We start from the raw sequence: 9,197 nt of genomic DNA, 5'->3' as shown, positions 1-9,197 counted from the left end.
CAATTGCTCCCAGTCCATGCTTCCCAACTCATGTCTGATGGCATCATAGTTTCTTTTTCCCCAATTAAATATCCTCCCATTGTGCCTGCTTCTCTCCTTCTCCATAGCTATGTAGAATGTGAGGCAGTTGTGGTCACTATCACCAAATTGCTCTCCCACCGCAAGATCTGACACCTGCCCCTGCTCAATGCCAAGCACCAAATCCAAAATGGCCTCTCCCCTCATCGGCCTGTCAACGTAATGAGTTAGGAAACCATCCTGAACACATCTTACAAAAACAACTCCTTCCAAACCATCTGCTCAAAGGAGGTTCCAATCAATATTGGGAAAGTTAAAGTCACCCATTACAACAATCCGACTACATTCACACTTTTCCAAAATCTGCCGACCCATGCTTTCTTCAATCTCCCTGCTGCTATTTGGGAGCCTGTAGTAAACCCCAAATGTGGTGACTGCTCCTTTACTGTTCCTAATTTCCACCCATACTGACTCAGTAGGCAGATCTTCCTCGACAATGATAACTTCTGTAGCTGTGATACTCTCTCTGATTAGTAGTGCTGCACCCCCTCCTCTTTTTTCCCCCTCCCTATTCTTTTTAAATGCTCTAAATCCTGGAACATCCAGCAACCATTCCTGCCCCTGAGAAACCCTGTCTCTGTTATGGCCATAACATCATAGCACCAGATACTGATCCATGCTCTAGGCTCACCACTTTTATTCCTGATACTCCTTGCATTAAGGAGAATGTGAGGACTGCAGATGCTGGAGATCAGAGCTGAAAATGTGTTGCTGGAAAAGCGCAGCAGGTCAGGCAGCATCCAAGGAGCAGGAGAATCGACGTTTCAGGCATGAACCCTTCTTCAGGAATGACTCCTTGCATTAAAGCAAAAACACTTTAACCGATCCCTTGGTTCTTTCCCAGGAAATTCCTTCCCACTAGCTGGTCTACCTCTTGCTATTGCCTCATCCCCATCAACTCTCACCTCCGGTATACAGCTCAGGTTCCCACCCCCCTGCCATACTAGTTTAAACCCTCCTGAACCACTTGAGCAAACCTTCCACCCAGGACATTGGTCCCCTTCCAGTTCAGGTGCAACCCGTCCTTCTTGTACAGGTCCCACCTTCCCCAGAAGGCATCCCAATTATCTACATATCTGAAGCCCTCCCTCCTACACCAGCTGCACAGCCATGTGTTAAGCTTTGCCCACTCCCTGTTCCTCACCTCGCTATCTCGTGGCACCGGTAGTAAACTAGAGAACACTACTCTGTTCGTCCTGCTCTGCAGCTTCCACCCTAACTCTCTGAAATCGCTTTTTATATTCTTATTCCTTTTCCTGGCTATATCATTGGTGCCAATATGTAACACGATTTCTGGCTGTTCGCCCTCCCCTTTCAGAATCTTATACACCCGATCGGAGACGTCCTGGATCTTGGCACCAGGGAGGCAACATACCTTCCGGGAATCCCGATCCTGACCACTAGACCCTGTGTTTCCCATTATCTCTGGTACATTATTTGTCCTCCATTGTGAAGATAGAAACAAAGTATGAATTTAGCTCATCAGCTCTTTTGTTGTTCCCTGTTATAAATTCTCGCACTCCTGACTGTAAGGGTCTCACATTAGTTCTCACAAATGTTCTTCTCTTTACTTACTTACCAAACATTTTACAGCCAGTTCTTATATTCCCTGCAAGCTCACTCCCTTACTCTATTTTCGTAATCCATCTTTTAGTCCTCTTTGCTGACTTCTAAGCTGTTCCCAATTTTCAGGTCTGTTGTTTCTCATGGCAATTTGTATCCTTATTTACGAATCTAATACTATATCTAACTTGCCTTGTAACCACAGTTTACACACTCTTTGCACTCTTATGTGAAATAGGGATAAACAATTTTTGTTGTTCAGCATTCACTCTTTAAGTGCTTGCCATTGTCTATCTACTGTCATAATTTACAGTAACATTTCCCATCCATCATTGCCAAACCATGCCTTGTACCATTTTCATTTCCCTTATTCAGATTCATGATCCTAGTCCCAGAATTAATGACCTCGCTCTCCATCTTAATGGAGAATTCTATCATCCCCAGGGAGTCTCTCACAACTACATTCCCAATTATTCCTTACTTGTTGCATAACACCCAGTCTTAGATGACCTGTTCTCCAGCTGGTTCCTCAATGTGTTGGCCCAGAAAACTATCTCATATATACTCAAGAAATTCTTCTTCTATGGTATAATGATGAATTTGTTCACCCAATGTATTTACAGATTAAAGTTACCCATCATTACAGATCATCCTTTATTGCATGCATCTCTGATTTCCTGTTTAATGCCATTCCCAGCATTACCACTACAATTTGGTGGTCTATAAACCACCCGCCCTCATGTTTTCTACCCCTCAGTATATTTCAATTCTACCCACAGATTCTACATTGTCTGAATTATTATTATTACTCAATATTGTGTTTATCTCGTCTTCAACCAGTGATGCAAATACACTGTCTTTTTGTTTTTATCTGTCCTTTCTAAATACTGGATGCTCCCTGGATGCTCAGTTCCCTGCCTTGCAGGTCACCCTGCAGTCACGCCTCTGTTATCCCAATTATATGAGACCCATTTACATCTACTTGCGTGATTAATTGATCTGCTTTATTTTGAATGTTTTGTGCGTTCAAGCACAAAATCTTAAGGCATGTCTTTTTGTCCCATTCCCATTATATTTTACTGTGGCCTTGTTTGATGCTGGTCTTTCATTGATCTGTCTATCACTTCTCCCATTCCCTTTCTGTCTTTGGTTCTTGTCCTTGATTCCCCTTCCTCTAACTCCTTTCATAGGTTCCGTTCCCCTGCCCATTTAGTTTAAACCCTCCCCAACTATTCTGGCAAATACTGCCCTGACAGAATCAGTCCAGTCCTGCCAAAGTATAACCAGTCAGTTTGTACGGTTCCCCCTTCCCCAGAACCAGTCCCAATGTCTCAGGAAGCTGAAACCCTTCCCTCATCATCTCTTTAGTCACATTTTTGTCCACTGTATCCTGCTATTTCTAATTCCACTAGCATGTGGCACTAGTAGTAATCTTGATCATAATGAGGTAGAGTGCTGCCTGAATTGCTGTGCTCTTCCAGCACCACTGATCCAGAATCTGGTTTCCAGCATCTGTAATCATTGTTTTTACCTCCTAAATTATCAGTAGTCTATTTATAACAACACTGGTTTTGTAAGCTGGTAATTAGTTGTCACTTAGAGTCCTGCTCACTCAGGTTGGAGTATGTTATGTCAATTCCCTCTCAGGTCTTTGGCCCCAATGAAATTAGCTGATCTTAATCAGGACAGGAACAGAGGTGTTAAAACATGCCTCATTCTCCAACAAAGGTAGAAGGGAAAAACCAGCTTCCTGAGAACACTACATTTGATCTCCTACTTTTCAGTTTGCTTCCTAATTCCTTATATTCTGCTTTTGGGACCACATCCCTTCTTTTTCCCTATGTTGTTGGAACCAATGTATACATGACCACTGGTTGTTCAATCTCCCACTTCAGGATATCCTGTAGCCACTCTGAGGCATCTTTGACCCTAGCACTAGGGAGGCAGCATATCATCCTGGAATCCCATTTGTGGTCACAGAAATGTCTATCTATTCTCTTTACAATTGACAATTGCAATTCTACAATGTTTGCTCCTGCCCTGTGCAGCAGAGCCAACTGTGGTGACACAAATGTGGCTGCAGCTGTTTTCCCCTGAGAGGCTATCCCCTCAACAGTATACAAAGCAGTATATCTGTTCTTCAGAGGAATAGCCATAGACAATTCCTGCACTGCCTGTCTAGTCCTCTTCCTCTGCCTCATGGTCCGCATTCACTTCTGCCACTTAGCCTGTGGAGTGACCATCTCTCTATATGCTACCCACAATTCCCTCAGCTTTGTGAATGCTCCAGTGTCCCCAGTCAGCACTCTACCTCCAATACCCAGACTTCCAGGCAGCTGGAGACAGTCCCTGCACGCATGCTGGCCCCAGTTAGTAATCCAAAGGTTATTACAGTAAACGTTTTATTTACCGACACTTATGGGATGAGGATGTGTGCTGGTTAATCAAATATTCTGAACAATCAAGAGATCCACATAATCAATGTAAAAATCATGTCATACATTAAGAAATAGAAATGTAATGCAGGGGGTATAAGTATCACTGTTATACTTTATTTACAGCATAAATCACTTAAATGATATTGCAACTTTGCCGTAATTAAAATTTGCTGGCAGAGCCTTCTCACTTTCACCCTTAACTGACTACTCAGACAATCCCAGTATTCATAGGGAAATTGTCTCAAAATTGAATCAACTGTTGATATTGCATGTAAACATTTGATTGAACAGCAAGTACCTTTTGATTGAAGTATATAAATTTTAAAAAATACAATAATTGGACCAAAGAGAACAGCATGGTGGCTCAATTGTTAGCACTGCAGCCTCACAATGTCAGGGACTTGGATTTGATTCCAGCCTATTGTGACTGCCTGTGTGGAGTTTGCATGTTCTCCCTGTGTCTGTGTGGGTTTCCTCTGGATGCTCTGGTTTCCTCTCACAGTCTAAAGATGGACAGGTTAGGTGGATTAGTCATGTTAAGTCTATAGTAATCCAGGGACATGCAGGTTAAATGGGTTAGTTATAGTAAATGTGAGGTTCCAGGGATAGAGTTGGGTGCTTGGTCTGGGCAAGTAGCTCTTCGGAGGGTAGGTGTGGACTTGATGGCTGAATGGCCTCTTTCCACACTGTAGGGATTTGATAGTAATATAGTAAAGTTTGAGTTATATATTTTTTGCCTGTTTATCAAGAAGGCTGGTCCATACAATATGCTGCCTGACCTGCTGCGCTTTTCCAGCAACACATTTTTAAGCTTGATCTCCAGCATCTGCAGTCCTCACTTTCTCCTAGTCCATACAATGCCAGTTAAAATAAAGCTTGTTGTATTTTGAAAGTTCTACTTTTTAATTTAGGCTCCTGCCATGGATGTTGGTGATCTAAAAATATTTTTAAAGTGCTGGAAAAACTTTTCCGGCAGCATCTGTGAAGAGAAAAACAAAGTTACATTCAGAGTCCATTATGACTCTTCTTCAGAAAATTTTCTATTTTTAAAAATTCTTAATATTTCCATGTAGTTACAGCTCAACTGGCTGTAACCACTTTGCATAATAGCTCCAAGTCATGTCTCAGCTTGGATAATGGATGCTTACAGTTTTCTTACTGCAGGGGCCTTCAGAGTTCATTCAGCATCTTGTGTTCACCTGGCATCCATATTCATACACTTTCCTATTGAGCCCATTTCTGATTCAGAGTGGAAAGCTGCTTTCTCCCTTCTCTATTGGTTGCAGAACGAAGCTCATTTTAGTGCCTCTGTTCCGATCCTGATTAAATTCGGCTAATTTCAATGGGACCAAAGACTTGAGGGAGAATTGATGTAAAATAGCCCAGCATGAGTGAGCAGAACTCTGAGTGAAATCTAATTGTCTGCTTAAGAAGCCAGCACTGTTATCAATAGGCTGACAAACTCACTCTACCTCATAATGATACTGAAACTCTCAGTCAATTAAAGTAAAGTCATCTGCTGAAATGTCACTTGCTGACAAATTACACAGCCATCACACACTCAGCTAAAGATGATACCTGCTTTATCACTTACTGCTGCCTGAAAGTACATTTCCTTTCCTAACTGGATAATGTATTTCACTTCTCTTTCAGTCAGGCCACTCCTTATCCTGAGTTTAAATAGTAAACACATTGAAAAGTACAAAGGACAGTGTTAGACCATTATAATGTGTATCACAGAACCATGGCTTCATTGTCAAGGTTAGTTATAATAGTGCCTTCAGTCATGAGTCTGGAATGGAGTATAGTGGACATATGCAACTCCATTATAGTTATTGCTTCTGAGACATCAATAGCTTGACAGATTTTTATGGGTATTATACAAATTGTGCAATATACCTGTCAAAAAAGTAAAATAGCTTAGAATATGCATAATAAATAACTACATTAAAGTTTATAATACTCTTTGGACAAATTTCAGTAAAGAATCTCAGCTGACCCTTAAAAAGTACAGGCATTAACCTTTCTTTTGTTGTTATAAACAATAAAAAATAATGTGACAGCTTACGTAAACTAAAAGATAGTGAATTTGTGCTCATTTGAAACGCACAATTTATGTCCTCGCATTAGAAATTATTCAGCAGACTCACAGTTCATTCAAATGTGGATTTTTACATTTGTGCTTAGGAAGTTTTGCATTTCATTTGTGAGTCCCTGAAGTTGGTGTACTTTAAAAATATTCCACTATATCCAGTGGAAATAAGGCCTGCATTTCCTCCATTGACATTGCACTATCCTTCTTTCATTAATCAATCACTTACTTTTTCTACCTCAGTATCCATCCATTTATATGTTATAATACCTATTGTAGTTCATGGAAAAACACTTCTGAAGCCATTACAAAAGGTCAGTCAAAACATGATCAAAATATGAATCAAAAACAGGCCAAAGGAAGGTAGTGTTAGGATTAATTGGTCCTTTCACCAGTGGGAAGTTGACATTAAACCTTGCCAAATTCAAGGCTTGCAAAGCATCTCCATCTATCTGATTCTAAGTATAAACGAGTTTGGAGTATTATCAATCTAATCCAACTGGACATAAGCCCATAATAAAAACTTGTCCATAAGGCAGCATGGTATTAAATTGTCAGTTCTATTCAATGAGGTCAGGAGGATAACTTCAAAAGAATAGACTACTATTGGAAAGCAGAGGAAAGGAACAGACATTTCTAAAACTGTACTAAATTATTCACTTAAAGGAGTGGAAACAAACCTTTGATTCATTCTATGTCTGACCTCACAAATATCATTGATGATTGCAAGAGGACGATAGAAAGGTGTTGCATTCGATAGTACTGATATCTAATACTTTAATAAATGCAAAATAAAGTTTATTAGCATTAATTTCTGCATTTTCTTGCAATGAGCCTCATTGCTTTTTCTCACACATTCAGGGCAGAATTCAATATTCCACCCAGGAGCAGGCTGGAGGATGATAGTAGACTAGATGGTGAAGAAATGCTGTCTGGGCATGAAAATGAAGAAAAATACAATGAGAGAAACTAAAGATAAGAGACATTGAGGGAGGAATTTAATCATTGTGGCAATTCGGCTGCTGTTAACTCTTCCGCATCCTTATCCTGGTAGATAAGTCTGTGGCTGGGTAGGATATAATGCATCCTGTTTGGGTACGTGGTGCCAAGTGGAGAGACTCAGCAGCAGTAAAGGCTGCCTCTACAGGACGACTCCCTGATCCCTTTCCACCAATCTCTCCCCATGTCTATGTCTACCCCATTCCTCATTCCTGATGAAGGGCTCCTGCCCAAAACGTTGATTTTCCTGCTCCTTGGATGCTGCCTGACCTACTCTGTTTTTCCAACACCACTCTAATCTTGACTATAATCTCCAGCATCTGCAGTCCTCACATTTGCCTCTTGGGGTCTGCTTGGCTAACCTTAGCTCAACCAGTCTACCCCATTGACCTACTTATTTGGGGGTTCAAACAAAACGTCTTCCTTTAGGGTTTACTGCAGTGCTAGCCTTTGATTGGTCAGTCATCCTTCTGTGCAGGACCTCAGAACTCCAGTGGCAACCAACAGACTGTCGGATTAGGATTGAAAGTATCAGGTCTCCAGGAAAAGGATGAGGAAGAATTAACAGCAGCTAAATTGCCATGATGATTAAATTCATCCCTCAATGTCTCTTATCTTTAGTTTCTCTTGTTGCATTTTTCTTCATTTCCATGTTTTTCATGTTATTCATGCTATTTAATTATATCCTGATCTCTCCTATTTAGCAACCTGTTCCAGGAAAAAACAACGATGGATCCAAACATCAGCTTGTGCTGTCTGTGTTGTGCATCACTAGACATGGGAAAGGCCGGACATCTAAGCCTAACATCTCTACTTTACTGTTTTACAACTTCTTGACATATTTTCATAAGTGTGCGGTCAATTTGAGTTTCTATCCTCTAACTCTCTTTTCCTTGTTCTATTCCTTTAGAGGACCAGACCAGAAAATACCCCAAGATGGGCAGAGGCGTGAGCGAGAAATGGATCACAATACAGCATTTAGGGAAAGAGCTAGATTCAATAGAGTTAAATGATGAATAATATTATTTTCTGCTTTCTCATCCCCAGTTTAAACTAAGATGTGGCTTGCCGATATTGGATTTGGTGGACAAGTTCAGAAGTCACTGGAGGAGAAAGTGAGGTCTGCAGATGCTGGAGATCAAAGTTGAAACTTTATTGCTGGAACAGCACAGCAGGTCAGGCAGCATCCAGGGAACAGGAGATTCGACGTTTCGGGCACAGGCCGAAGAAGGGCCTGTGCCCGAAACGTCGAATCTCCTGTTCGCTGGATGCTGCCTGACCTGCTGTGCTGTTCCAGCAATAAAGTTTCAACAGAAGTCACTGGATACTAGGTTGTGGTCCACCTGACGAAAGAGCTCTGAAAGCTTTTGATTTCAAGTAAACCGGTTGGACTATAACCTGGAGTTGTGTGACTCCTGACCCAGTTTAAACTAAACATCTTAAATGCAGCTATAATTCATGATCAGACAGTTTGGCTACATAACATGCCTTCCATGTGCTATGTGGGAACTCATGGACACTTTGTGGGGCCTGGATGATTGCATGCATGGTCAGTGTTTCTAGCTGCAAAATCTTGGAGTTTTGGAGCTCAAATGATAGCTGGAGTTACTGCAACATATCGGCAAAGCTGACAATTACATGGATAACACACTTAACAAAGTGATCACATTGCAGTTAAATCCAGGGGGGGCAGATAGAAAATGTGTGACCACTAGGCAGTCTGCAAAGACCAGGCAAAAAGTGCAGGATTCCCTGAGACTATTTCACTCACCAATTGATTTTCCAGTTTGGATACTGGTGAGGGCAATGGAACAGCAGAGAAAGTAGTGAGAGTGAACCTTGTGGCACCATAAGTGGCTTAACTGTACAGATCAAGAGGAAGAAAACTGGAAGGGTAATAATAGCAGGGCAAGTTGATATTTACAGGAAAAGACAGCAGTCTCTGGTACTATAAATTTCTCTCCACGATGGTCTGTTTTCTTCCTGGTTCCAAGGCTAAGGAGGTCCCAGAGCAGCTGAAGGACATT

At 41.4% G+C, this 9,197-nt stretch overlaps 1 protein-coding gene across 2 annotated transcripts in view; it reads right to left on the bottom strand.

Moving 5' to 3' along the window:
* The window catches only part of rit1 (Ras-like without CAAX 1), a 301,555-nt gene that overhangs the window by 227,998 nt on the left and 64,360 nt on the right, over nucleotides 1-9,197 (bottom strand). The window lies entirely within an intron of this gene.

This window comes from Chiloscyllium plagiosum, chromosome 1, assembly GCF_004010195.1.
Source record: "Chiloscyllium plagiosum isolate BGI_BamShark_2017 chromosome 1, ASM401019v2, whole genome shotgun sequence".
Lineage (NCBI taxonomy): Eukaryota > Metazoa > Chordata > Chondrichthyes > Orectolobiformes > Hemiscylliidae > Chiloscyllium > Chiloscyllium plagiosum.
Note: the sequence above shows the minus strand (reverse complement) of the source record. Positions and strands in the feature narration are given on the sequence as shown.